At 41.8% G+C, this 13540-nt stretch overlaps 1 pseudogene; it reads right to left on the bottom strand.

Annotated features, from left to right (window-relative positions):
- Positions 1 to 10751: 10751 nt before the first annotated feature.
- LOC144248975 (eIF5-mimic protein 2 pseudogene) lies at positions 10752 to 12230 on the bottom strand (annotated as a pseudogene).
- Positions 12231 to 13540: the final 1310 nt, after the last annotated feature.

Below are 13540 nucleotides of genomic sequence, written 5' to 3'. Positions count from 1 at the left end.
ATAAACACCTCTTTGCTATTTACATCGATCTTGGGTCTCTGGTGGTCTTTTGGGGGTCCCAAATTCGAGCATAAAATTTGAGGACTCCTAAACAGGTGCTTTCCACAGAAATCACCAGCACTGTGACGCCGCACAAGGCTTCAGGCCTCAGCATTTGAGCAGAAATGAGTTAAAAAAAAGTGGCCTATATACACAATGAAATTTTACTCAGTGATAAAAGAGAATAAACTCATGGTATTTGCAGGTAAATGGATGGCATTGGAGAAGATAATACTAAGTGAAGTTAGAAAATCCCCCAAAAACAAATGGCATTCTAGTGTTTTCTGTGATATAAGGTGAGGGACACATAGTGGCGTAGGGAGGGGGAGCTTGGGAGGAATAGATGAACTCTACATAGGGCAGAGGTTTGGGAGGGGAAGGGAGGGGGCAGGGGATTAGCAAGGATGGTGGAATGTGATGGACATCATTATCCAAAGTACATGTATGAAGACACGAATTGGCATGAACATAATTTATATACAACCAGAGATATGAAAAATTGTGTTCTATATGTGTAATAAGAGTGGTAATGCATTCTACTGTCATTTACTTTTAAAAAGCCAATTAAAATAAAAGAAGTAAAAAACGGTGGGGGCTGGAGAGGCAGAGCCAAACTAGAAAAGCTTGGTTTCAAATGCCAGTACCATAAGTAAGTAAATAAATGAATCTAGTTACCATAGAGTTTTAAAAAGTAGTTACTATTATATAATATATGTTAAAAACAGTTTTTGCCAGGTGCTGTGTCTTATGCCTATAATTCCAACAATTTGGGAGGGTGAGGCAGGAGGATCATAAAAAAGATCATCATTACCTCAGTAATTTATCAAAGCTCTCAGCAACTTAGTGAGACCCTGTCTCAAAATAAAAAATAAAAAGGGCTAGGGATGTAGCTCAGTGGTAATGTGGCCCTGGGTTCAAACTCCAGTACCCAAAATAAATAAATAAATAAACAATGGTTTGTGTGGGTCTTGATGGTGAATGCCTATAATCCCAGCTACAGAGGCGAGGGCAGGAGAATCCAGAGTTAAAAGCCAGCCTCAATACAAGTGAGACACTAAGCAACTCAGTGAGACCCTGTCTCTAAATAAAATACAAATTAGGGCTGGGGATGGGGCTCAGTGGCTGAGTGCCCCTTAGTTTAATCATCAGTAGTCCCACCCCCCTGCAAAAAAAAAAAGACCAATTTGGGCAACTCAGTGAGATCTTGTCTCAAAATAAAAACTGAGAAGAGCTGGGGATGTGACTTGGTGTTAGAACAGCATGGGGCTCAGTCCCCGGTAGTGCAAACAACCAATCAGAACCAAACAAAGATGAAACCAATTTTTTCTTATACTGTATTTTATGAAGTTATTTTTTAAAAGCTCAAACAGAAGTGAATATGTGAGAGAAGGCTGGAGACTGTCGGGAGCAATTATCATAGACCTTTCTCACTGATTTAGTACTTAGAGCCAGTACTCCTGGTTGGGGAGGGTTTTTTCCTTTCTTTCTTTCTTTTTGTTAAAATGTTTCATATTCAATGTACCTGAGCATGCCTCCTAGTTGCCCTGCTTCCAGAATGTTCTCAACTGAAGTCTTCCATCTCCCCTAACGACGGTGAAACCTGCCAGGGAGATCTAGATGAGCTGCACAGGGGAAGCCACCCTGATCTCAGCATCTGGGAACATGGCACCCTGTGTGTGAAGACAGACCGAGTCCACTGTGGAAAGACAATGGTCTTCAAAAGAAGGCGGGAAGGGGAGGGCAGGGGGAGGGGGCCAGGGGATAGGAATGATGGTGGAATGAGTCAGACACCATTAGCCCAAGTACATGTATAAGACACGAATGGTGAGAAAATACTCTGTGTACAATCAGTGTCTTGAAAAATTGCGTTCTATATGTGTAATAGGGAATGACTGCATTCTGCCATTGTGTATAACAAAATGGAATTAAAAAATAATAAAATAAATGAACTAGACATTCCCTCAATATTTTCAAAAATTGTTCATAATATTAGCTTATTTAGAGAGTCTGCTGGGATTACGAGAGTCTGTACCTCAAGGTACAATTGACTGATATTTCTTTATAACTCAGATTAAATATGCACAACTGACTGAAATGCTACAAAATCAATTTTAAAAAGGCAGATCCAGGGGGAAACAGCAGGAGCATCAGAGGCTGCAGCTCTGCAGAGAAAATAAATGGTTCCAAGGAACGTGCAGCAGGAGCTCTGTGCCACCTGGCAGGACACCGCTGTGGCTATGCCTCTGGTGGACAATGTGGGCTGGCATTGGGAAGGTCCCACATGGGTTGCCCTGGGACTGGGGTGCACCAGAGATTCCCAGAACTGGCAGTAAAGTGGAAGCCAGCCCCAGAGGCCGACGGGAGCACCCAGGTATTTTCTGTAGTTCATTCAGAACATAAATTGTGATAAGGACCCATAGTTCCTGAGTTCCGCCCAGGTCCCCTGAGCATTTTAATAATACTTTGGATGCTCTTCCAGCAGTGTGATCTGAGGTGAATAATCTGGGCTCATAGTAGTCCTTGCTTTCTTTTAATTCATTCTATTCAACAGAAAGAAACTTGTACCCTAATTGATGAAAACTGATGTTTTCCTGTTAACAAAGCAAGCACTACTACCCTCAATTTTATTTTATATATATATTTTTTTGTACCAGGAATTGAACTCAGGGGCATTCAACAACTGAGCCACATCCCCAGCCCTATTTTGCATTTTATTTGGAGACAGGGTCTCTCTGAGCTCCTTAGCGAAACAGCATCCTTGCTGTTGCTAAAGATGGCTTTGAACCCACAATCCTCCTGCCTCAGCCCCCTGAGCCACTGGGATTACAGATGTATGCCACCATGCTCAGCTTTTATTTTTTATTTTAAGACAGGGTCTTGCTAAGTTGCTGAGGGCCTCATTAAGTTACTGAGGCTGCCCATGAACTTGTGATCCTCTTGCCTCAGCCTCTCCTGTCTCTGTGAAAACAGGCATGTGCCACCATGCCTGGCATCATCCCAATTTAAACACCTTGAAGAACAAACAAGAGGTTTTGATCAGATAAGCAGGCCTCCACCATTGATTTATTAGTTGGTTAAATCATGTCATTTTTTTTAAATTATAAAGTTGTACTTATTTTGGATATTTTTTTTTTCTTTTCTGATATTATGGATTGAACCTAGGGGCTTGAAAACTCTGCTACCTTCCCAGCCCTTTTTGTTTTATTTTGAGACAGGCTCTCACTAAGTTGCTTAGGGCCTTGCTAAATTGCCCAGGCTGTGATCCTCCTGCTCAACTTCCCCAGGTGCGGGGATTATGAGTGTGTGCCATCGCACCTGGCCAGGGAATGTCTTTCAATGTGGAGTTCCCCAGTTCATGGATTGCTTTTTACTCGAATAAACTTTTTTATCTTGTAAATGCATTAGATTTTAATATTGAACATTATGGCTTTAGGAATGTTCTTTCCTGAAACAAGAAAAGAGTGTTCATTAGATTAAAAGAAAATACCCATATTGGGTGGGGATGTAGCTCTATGGTAGAGGAGTTGCTCACTGCAAAATAAAACAGGAAACTGGGCCTGATGGTACACACCTCCCTGTGGTCCCGGCCTCTTTTGGAGGCTGAGGCAGGAGGATCACACACTCAAAGCCAGCCTGGACAACTTAGTGACAGCGTTTCTCAAATAGAATTAAAAAGGATTGGGCATATAGCTCAGAGGTAGAGCACCCCTAGATTCCACAAAGAAAACCAGTACCACAAAAACCCCCAAAGGCAGCAAGAGCAGAGCTTGAAGTAGATTGACAATTTCAAACTTATTTTCCCTGTAAGGAGGGGCAAGAGGTGGAGCAAGAGAAAAATCACTGATTGGTTAACCCCAGACTACTTGAAGACACTTTTTTAGGGATTAAAAGATGAAGTCTCATACTCCCATACCCTAGACACCTCTTTTTCCTGTAGTTAAAGGGAATTAAAAGTGTAAGGGTTTTCACACTTCTGCTTTTCTTAAAGCAATGGAGGTTCTCTAGGGTTTTTTTTTTCTACTTATTTGGTTTACAGTGCTGGGGATCCAATCCAGGAGTGCTCCACCATTGAACTCTCTATGCCCATGCTTTAAAAACAAAATTTTTGTTGTGAGACAATGTCTCCCTAAATTGCCCAGGCTGTCCTCAAACTTGATATCCCCCAGTCACAGTCCTCTCCCTGGAAACCAATCTAATAACAAAGATAAGGTCTTGAGAAAAATGAAAAAGAAGATTTATTGCTGTCATTTTACCTATTCACAGGAAAGGGGTAGGGGATAGAGATGATTTAGAGAAAAGGAGATTAAGGAGGAGAGATCAGGAAGAATAAGGTCAGGGAGAAGTTTAGGGAAAAAAAAACCAAACATGTAGGTTTCAAAGTCCCAAGGGCTATATAGTCAAAGCATCAAGTGAACCCCTGTTACACTCCTATATAATTTAATGTGGCTACTTTGTGTCCTTCCCATATTTTCAAATAGAGACTGATGCAGTGGTGCACATCTCTAATCCCAGCAAACTGGGAGACCAAGGGAGGAGAATTGCAAATTCAAAGTCAGCGATTTCGGAAAACTCTGTTCAAAAGAAAACAAAAAACAATGGGGATGTATCTCAGTGGTACAGCACCTGTGGATTCAATGCCCAGTATTAAAAATAAAAACAAACAACAAAAAACAAAAAAGAATGAAAGTAAGGAAGGAAGGAGGAAGGAAGAAAGAAAGGAAGGAAGGAAAGAAGGAAGGAAGGGAGGAAGGACGGAGGAAGGAAGGAAGGAAAGGAGAGAGGGAGGCAGGGAGAGAGGGAGGGAAGAAGGAAGAAAAGGAGGGAGGGAGAGAGAAAGGGAGGGAGGGAGAGAGAAAGGGAGGAAGGGGTATAACATTAAACTGAAGTGAGGCATGGTAGCCCAGTCCTATAATTTGCTCCCCCAAGGCTCAGCAGAAGGATTCCAAGAACACTGCCAGCCTGAGCAACATTGGGAGGCCCCTATCATGAAACAAATTAAACTTAATAATAATTGAATTATTTAAATGTGTCCATACACATGTGCACTATTTTTAGTGATTCTAGACAGAGGATTTTTCAGAAATTCTTTTTAATTTTAAATTATCTTTACATCTAGAATCAAGTGAAACATAATTTAATACTGGACTTAGTTTTAGTCCATCTGATAGGGCTTCATGAAACAAGTTAATCTAGTTAAAATAAACATTAAATATTTCTGAGTGAGGAAGACATGGTAAAAAGAGTAGTTTGTTGGTTGGGCACAGTGGCACATACCGATAATCCTAGTGACTTGGTAGACTGAGGCGGGAGGATGGCAGGTTTGAGGCCAGCCTGGACAAGTTTGACTATCTCAAAATTAAAAATAAAAAGTCTATGAATGTAGCTTAGTGGTAGAGCACCCCTAGATTAAAATCTAATAAAACACACCCACACAAACACACACACACACACACACACACACACAGAATGATTTCTTTATCCATGTTCTTCAGTTATTCCCCTGCAATAGGTAATCTGTACATAAATGGGGTACGAGACTAAATGTTCCCAGGAAACTGTGTTCCAAAATGAGTGTGTTGGACCAGAGGGCTGCTGCTCTCCGAGTCTGGGCAACACAAAAGTGGTCATCAGTTTTTCAGAGTAGCCCTCACAGTCCACAGAATTCTATCACAGAATATATCATAAAGTTATGTGGCTATGGGGGAGGTATGGGAGATCAAAACCAAGACAGCACACATGCTAAGCATGTGCTCTACCACTGAGCTATACCCACAGCTCAAAATACTCATGATGTTGGTCAAAACTTATGAGACAAAGCCAGGCATGATATCACACACCTATAATCCCAGCTTCTTAGAAGACTAAGGCAGGAGGATCATAGTTTCAAGGCTAGCCCCAGCAATTTAGCAAGACCCTAAGCAATGTTCTGAGACCCTGTCTCAAAATAAAAAATAAAAAGAACTGGGAACATGGCTCATTTGTAAATACCCCTGGGTTCAATCCCCAGGATACATTTTTTTAAAAAAAGTAATTTTGCTAGCAGTTTTTTTTTTTTTTTGGTACCAGGGATTGAACCCAAGGTTTTACATATGCTGGGAAAGCACTTTTCCACTGAGCTTCTTCCCTATCCCTGTTATATATTTTTTAAATTTATTTTTTGGTACTGGGGATTGAACTCATGGGCACTCGACCACTGAGCCACATCCCCAGCACTATTTTGGTATATTATTTAGAGATATGGTGCCAATGATTGCTAAGAGTGCCTCACTATTGCTGAGGATGGCTTTGAACTCAAGATCCTCCTGTCTCAGCCTCCTGATCCACTGAGATCATAGGCGTGCACCACTGTGCCTGGCTTCCCCAGTCCTTTTTATTTTTAAACATGAACTTGATATGCTGCCAGTGGTCTTACTAAATTCAAGTGCTGAGGCAGGCTCAAACTTGCAATCCTCCTGCCTCAGCTTCCCCAGTTTCTCAGACTACAGACCTGTACCACCACGCCTTGCTATTATCGAACACTCTTTAAAATGTCATTGTTCCTTAGACTTTGCTTTTATAGGATAAAGGACCCTGACACTGTGTGGGGCTCAGCATTGCCTGGGAAATGCCCCTGTAGGAATAACCCTGACACTAAAAGGCTCCAGGTAGTGGCTGCCATGATGAGAGGGACCCACACTTTGACCTCCATTTCTTGCTCCCCAACATCCTGAGAGGTACCCACAGCTTCCACCCTCAGTGGCTTCAGACATGGAAAAGTGGCCTTTCCAGGGCTGATAGTCGAAGCTGCTCTCTGGTCTCAGGTTCCAGCTCATATTTGGTGAAAATATTCTCAAGCCAGTTTGCTGAGCTGATCCCCCTGAAACACCCTTTACCTTGTAAGGGAACAAAAGATTGCTTCTCCCTCCCTGTCCTCAAGGGTTCTGAGAGGTTTTAGGAGTCTCTGTTGTGTCTCTAGCAACTCCTTTCCAATTTCTTTTCTACTGAGCCACTTTTTGTATTTTATTTTGAGACAGGGTCTTGTTGAGTTGCTCAGGGCCTCGCTAAATTGCTGAGGCCAGCCTTGAAATCTCAATCCTCCTGCCTCAGCCTCTGGAGCTACTGAGATTAGAGGTGTGTGCAGCCATGCCCGTTTTCATAAAGCATTTTTGTTTTTGTTTTTGAGATGGGTTCTCACCCTGCTGACCAGGCTAGCCTGGAGCTCCTTGCTTTAGGGATTGCCCTCCTTCAGCCTCTGGGGCTGCTGGCATAGATGGGATTAAAGAAGTGAGCCATCACACCTAAGAGGTTTTAACTCTAGAACATGTTCACAATATCAGTGTGGCCACGGACCCCTGAACAATGAGCTTTAAGGTGTTTCTCTGTGTCCAATATCAGATGAAGTCCTTTGGTGTCTCATGCTCAGAACTGAGAGTGACCCTGTGAATGAAACTCTGTGAAAGAAATCCAAGAGAAGATCTCCAGCCCACCCAGAATCCCTTCCTCTTCCTGCCTGGAGATCCGCTAAAACCAATCAATAAGCTGAAAACCCAACCAGGATTAATTGGATGAGATTCAATAATCTAGTCAGATATGAGCTTCTCATTGGAAGGGAGGGGTTTGGAGAGAAGGAATAATAGCTTCAGACCAGCCAGAGAAAGTTCTAGAGAATCCTGGACCAAGAGTCACTGCCTGGATCTGTTTACACTTGGAGAGCCAGACCATTCCATCCAGATGTGCAGAGAGGGTAAGTGACAGCCACCCCTAAGAATGTGCCACCCTGTCTACCACAGCCAGTCTGCCCTGGTGACTGCAGCCCAGTTTGCCACCACTGCTGCTTCTTCAGGGATTAAACTCAAGGATGCTTTACCACTTAGCCTCATCTTCACAGACCTGTGTTTTATTTTGAATCAGGGTCTACCTAAGTTGGTCAACATCTTGCTAAGGTGCAGTGGCTGACCCGCAACTTGACTTTTTGTGGACTGGGGATTGAACTCAGGGCTGCTTAACAACTGATCCACATCTCCAGCACCTTTTATTTATTTATTTTTTTGACACAGGGTCCCAATAAGTTGCCTAGAATCTTCCTAACTGCTAAGGCTGGCCTTAAACTTTTGATGCTCCTGCCTCAACCTCCTAAATTGTTGGGGTTAGCAGCATGCACCACTACACCCATTGAATTTTTTTTTTTTTGGCATCAAAGTTTGAACTCAGGGGCACTTGACCATTTGAGCCACATCCCCAGCCCAATTTTTGTATTTTATTTAGAGACAGGGTCTCACTGAGTTGCTTAGACATGGTCTCACTGAGTTGCTTAGTGCCTCACCTTTGCTGAGGCTGGCTTTCAAGATCCTCCTGTCTTTGCCTCCCTAGCTGCTGGGATTATAGGCGTGTGCCACTGCGCCTGGCCCAGTGCAACATTTTTAGGTGAGAGCTATGTATTTGATTTTGAATTGTCTTGACAATTTTCATATGTAGTCTATATTCCTTTAAATGACAGTTCATGAAATTTGTGTATTGTGGTTTTACAAGTCATTTTGTATTTAGAGCTTAAAACAGGGTGAGGGTGTGCTCAGTGTTAGAAGACTTGCCTAGTACGAGGACCTGTGTTCAAACCCCATCACCGCAAAACAAAGGAATATGTGCGCATATATGTGATGTATACATTTTATATCAATGTTTTATTACTGGATTTTGGTGTCACAGTTTGGATAGGATGTATTCTCCCAATGGTTCAAGTGTTAATGCAAGGGGTGAGACGATTGGGTTATAAGATCCATAATCAGTACATTCATCTATTTAATGGATTTGAAAAAACTACATACTGGGTGATAAACTCTAGGCAGGTGAGGTGTGGCTGGAGGAAATAGGTCCCTGGGGTGTGTCTTTGGGTTTATATTTTTGTTACCAAAGGCTTGGTCCCCATCCTCCATGCTGATCCATTAGCAATGGAAAAAGGAAAAAGGTTTATTGTTTTGCTAGCAAAGAAGAAACACAGGGACTAGTGTCCCATAGCCTGTGTTTCTGCCTATCCTCAGGAATAGGGGGCTTTTATACAGGTGATTCAAGAAAATGGGATTAGGAAGGAGATCAGGGAGATCATGAAAGAGAAGGTTAGAGAAAAGAAGATGCGGGGGGAGAAACATGTAAGTTTCAAAGCCACAAGGGATACAGTAAAAGCATCAGGTGAAGCCCTGTTAAAGTTTCTTGGCACCCTGCCCACCACCTCCAGGCTGCCCTGTACTGATCAGCTTTTCTTTTCTTTTTTTTCCTAAGTGTAAGGATGGACTTTATTTAAAAAAAAGTGTTTTTCGGACTACAAATTACAAAGTAAAAGCAGATCACTATGTAGAAATCTAGTGAATACATTTTGCCTGCACATGAAAACTTTATCCAAGTTATTCATTTAACAAAATCACCCCATTCCCACAATGTTATCTGTTATAATGCTCTTCTTAAGGTCACTATAACTTTATTTCAAATTATATATTACATGTTATTCCCTCAAGATGAATGTTTAAATACCAACTTCTTGGCTAATAAGAATGGCACCTTCAAAAGGGGTAATTTCCACTCAATCTCTGGTGGCATTATTCCAGGCTAGTTTCTTTCAATTAAAAAATCCTTCAAAACATTCACTTATAACACAATGCCTTTCCACCCAAAAATGTTGTAATATTTTCCCCTTAATGACTACATACATGGATGGGCAGCAGCAAGAAAATAAAAAGATGAAAAATTAAAAGGCAGCCATTAAAATAAATGGATTAATCACATAGAAGAAATATTTGGCTCATGGCAATTAAGAGTTGGCAACTAGGGTACATTAATAGCCAGATGCTTGAGTCATTACTGAATGTACTAAGAGAATGAAGCCAGTCCAGTACGACCAAGTGAGAATATACAATTATTGTACTTCATTCTTTGGAACAAATGCTCTAAGCCAAAAGGAAATACAAGTTAAATTCAGATCCCCAATTAGAACATGCTGACTCTTAACATTCTCAACAATTTTATGGGGTCTATAACAGTCATTTCCTCTATTCACACTTTTTTAGAAGTCCTTTCATATCAAACTAAGGGTATTCTGAGCCCAAAATAAGACTTATATGGTACATTTGAAAATGTTCATATGAAAAAAGTACCCATTTGTTTTGCCTAGAAAGATAAAACTAAATGCAGAAGTTTCTCAATGGGAAAAAGCTCAATTTTCTTCTTCCCACCATCTCTGACATATGAGATTCCTCAAACTTCAAGTTTGTTCTCCATAGCTTCACTAATGATGAGAGACAGAAAGCAAACAATTGAACTTAAGGACATCTGGGATTAAAAATACAAGTAAATGTTAACATGAAAGCAATGGTCCAAATACTCAGGATCATGTTAATGAGTTCAATTACTGTGTAAGAGACTTTCATTAATGAATAGGGCTCTAGGCATACCAAATTATCACACAAACCATTGCCTTTTGAGACTTTGGATACTTTTACAGTTTAATTTGCAAACAGAATTTTTATAACAAATTATTTTTAACCAAAGCATATCTTGAAAACTGTTTATATACAGAAAACCCAGGGAATAAAGTGAACTGTTCATTGTGGAAGGCCTTAAATTACATTATTACAGTAGAAAATACAGGAGGTAGAAGATAACTGAAAAGACTAATGCAACTTTAGATTCAAATCTATAGCTCCTGTAGCTACTTAAAACATGGTTTTAGAAACTAAACCCAAAATTTCCAGTAACCATAGAAACAGTTAAAATAAAATTTGCCATGAAAGCCCTTATATCATGCTTGATATAGGGAGGTAGGAAGATGTAAGAACCAGGACACATGAGACATGACATTTTATCTACAACTCCTCTTTGCTTTACTGAGGATGTAGTTTCAAAATTCAGTCACCTTCTTCAGCTTCAGACTCCGATTCTTCTTCAACATTTTTGTTCCATTCAACAAACTTTTTCATTTGTTCAAGGAAGACACTTTTCCCCTTTGCAACATGTGCATCTTTATACCACTTCAGAATCGGCTCTTCACTCAGGACTTCAGCTTTATAAAAAAGCACCACTATTTTCTGGAAGGCTTTCATGAAATGAATGTTGTCATAACAATACTCCTGAATCTTCAGTAACAGTCAGCTCAGACTGACCTTGAGTAGTAAAGGCAGCAAGTAGAGGGCTGTATTGCTTCAAGTGCTTGATGGCTTGCTCTGCTACAAGCTCCTCTTTTTTGTTCCACTCCACAGTGCTCATTACACTTGACCAGACTATCCCAATGACAACTGGTTCTGGAATGTTGTTTCTTTTCATTTCTTCCTTGACATATAAAATTATATCCTTAAATGGATCTCCACGGGACATCTGTTCTTGAAGTTCTTTCTGGAGCTCCTTGCGAGCTCCTATGGTCTGTTGATTGCAAACATACTCTGAAAGCTCTTTCAAGCCTGCCTCAGTAAAATACTTTGTGAAGTGTTCAACGCTTTGCTTGTTGGCAGGAAAAAGTTCCATCAGTCTGTTATCCATGCTGACTTTCCGAAGACTTGCAGCTACTGCATTGATGTCTTTTTCATTTATCCATGATTTAAAGAGTTTTACAGCAAAAGCTGCTGAAACTCCTTCTTTAACCAAATTCTCATTATAAAGGCTATTAAGAATGGATGCATTAAGTGTTCCATTAGCCAGAAGAACACCAGTCAACATAGCCAGCTTGTTCCTCTCCAACTCTGAAAAACCCTTTAAGAACAGCAGCAGCTTTTTTACTTCATCTTCAAAACCTTTCTCCAGGTATTTGTAGCGCCTGATTAACTTGTTAAAAACCTGAGCAAATGCTTGCATGGTCTCTAGGTCTTCTTGTGCTGCAAACACGCAGACATGTGTACGCATCATGTCATCTGGCAGTGTACCACCTGGGGCCAGCATTCCACCAGTCACCAGAATGTCAAAGAGTGTTTCTGCATATCGGCGATAGTCAAGTTTTGCTCCAGAAGCATCAAGAAACTTAGCTACTGCTTCCAAATCAGTACCAGTTTCAGTTAAGCCTTGAATAATACAGTCTTGAAACTGAGTAGGGTCAAACTTCTCTTTTTCATCTCCTTTTCTGGTTTTAAAACGCTGGCCTGATAGCGTTGGCTTTTGCTGCTTTTGATTATTCATAAAAGACACCTAAATTTAAGGCGAAGAGAAAAGAGCCAGAAATCCCCGATGTGGCGGCAACTGCAGCGGTGTCTCCTCTGCGACCTGAACTAACGCAAGGAGGAGGAGGGAAGAAGTGCCACCCCCCTGATAAGCTTTTCTGAGGCTCTGTTTGGTCATGTTCTTCTGCCTCTTGAGCAATGGAGCTGGCTGTCCGTGGAATGAACCTCTGAAACCAGGGACCCCAAAGAAACTTCCTCTAAGTTCAGCAACCAAAAGTTCTGATTTTCATTTTTGGGGTCCAATGGGTATCTAACCCAAGGCTCTATGTGGGCTCGATAACCTCCTATATCACTGGGCTACCACCCTCAGCAAGCTCCTAAGCTATAGCTATATGTAGATTTACATCTGTACATGTCCACATATGTTTATGGTTTTGTGTGTGTATGTGTGGTACAGGGAATTGAACCCAGGGCCTCACATGCTCGGCAAGCTGGATACCACTGAACCACATCTTCAGCCTCGGACAAGATCTTGCTCAGTTTCCCAGTCTGCCCTTGAACTTGAGGTTCTCATTATTTAAAAAATATTTTTTGGTAATGGGGATTGAACTCAGGGTTCTTTACCACTTAGCCACATTCCAGCCCTTTGAATTATTTATTCTGGTTGGGTCTCTCACGAGTGCCTTGGGTCTTGTTAAGTTGCTGAGGCTGGACTTTACTTGTAGTCCTATTGCCTCAGTGTCCCAAGTTGCTAGAATTACAGGCTTGTGCCACCAGGCTGGGCATTGGCCCTGTGACATTTCTATTCTCTTTAAGGGGGTCCTAAGTGAGGTTTAGGTTTGGGATGTGGATCAGTGGTAAGGCACTTCCCTGGCATGCATTCAGCCCTTGGTTCACTCCCCACGATCTCAAAAGTGAGGATGAGTCACCTGTCCATAGGGGGACTGGTGAGCCTTTAGACTTCTTGATAACTAGTGGGATTAGTGTTCGGGGGACCAGAGGTGGATCTGGGTACTGAGGATTTGATCCCCACCACCACAGAGCTATGGCTTACCAGGATTTGGACCTCAGCTGGATGAGAAGGGGTTTTTCAGGCTTGGCCTGAAAGGGTGCCTCTGTTCCCTGCAGATTCAACAGGATGAGCATCAGGACCGTACCCACACTCCAGGACATGGTGATACAGAATATACTGCACAATGAGGCCTTGCTCATTCCCAGTCTGGAATACCTGCCCAGGGTGCTTACACTGCAGTTGTACAAGGAGGCTATAATGGGGGGTCACATGGAGATGCTAAAGAAGATGGTGCTGTACTGCCCCTTGGCCTGTCTGCCCGTGGGCTACCTGCTGAGGACAAGAGATGTGAAAGCCTTAAAAACCCTACTGAATGGAT

This window comes from Urocitellus parryii, chromosome 11, assembly GCF_045843805.1.
Source record: "Urocitellus parryii isolate mUroPar1 chromosome 11, mUroPar1.hap1, whole genome shotgun sequence".
NCBI lineage: Eukaryota > Metazoa > Chordata > Mammalia > Rodentia > Sciuridae > Urocitellus > Urocitellus parryii.
Note: the sequence above shows the minus strand (reverse complement) of the source record. Positions and strands in the feature narration are given on the sequence as shown.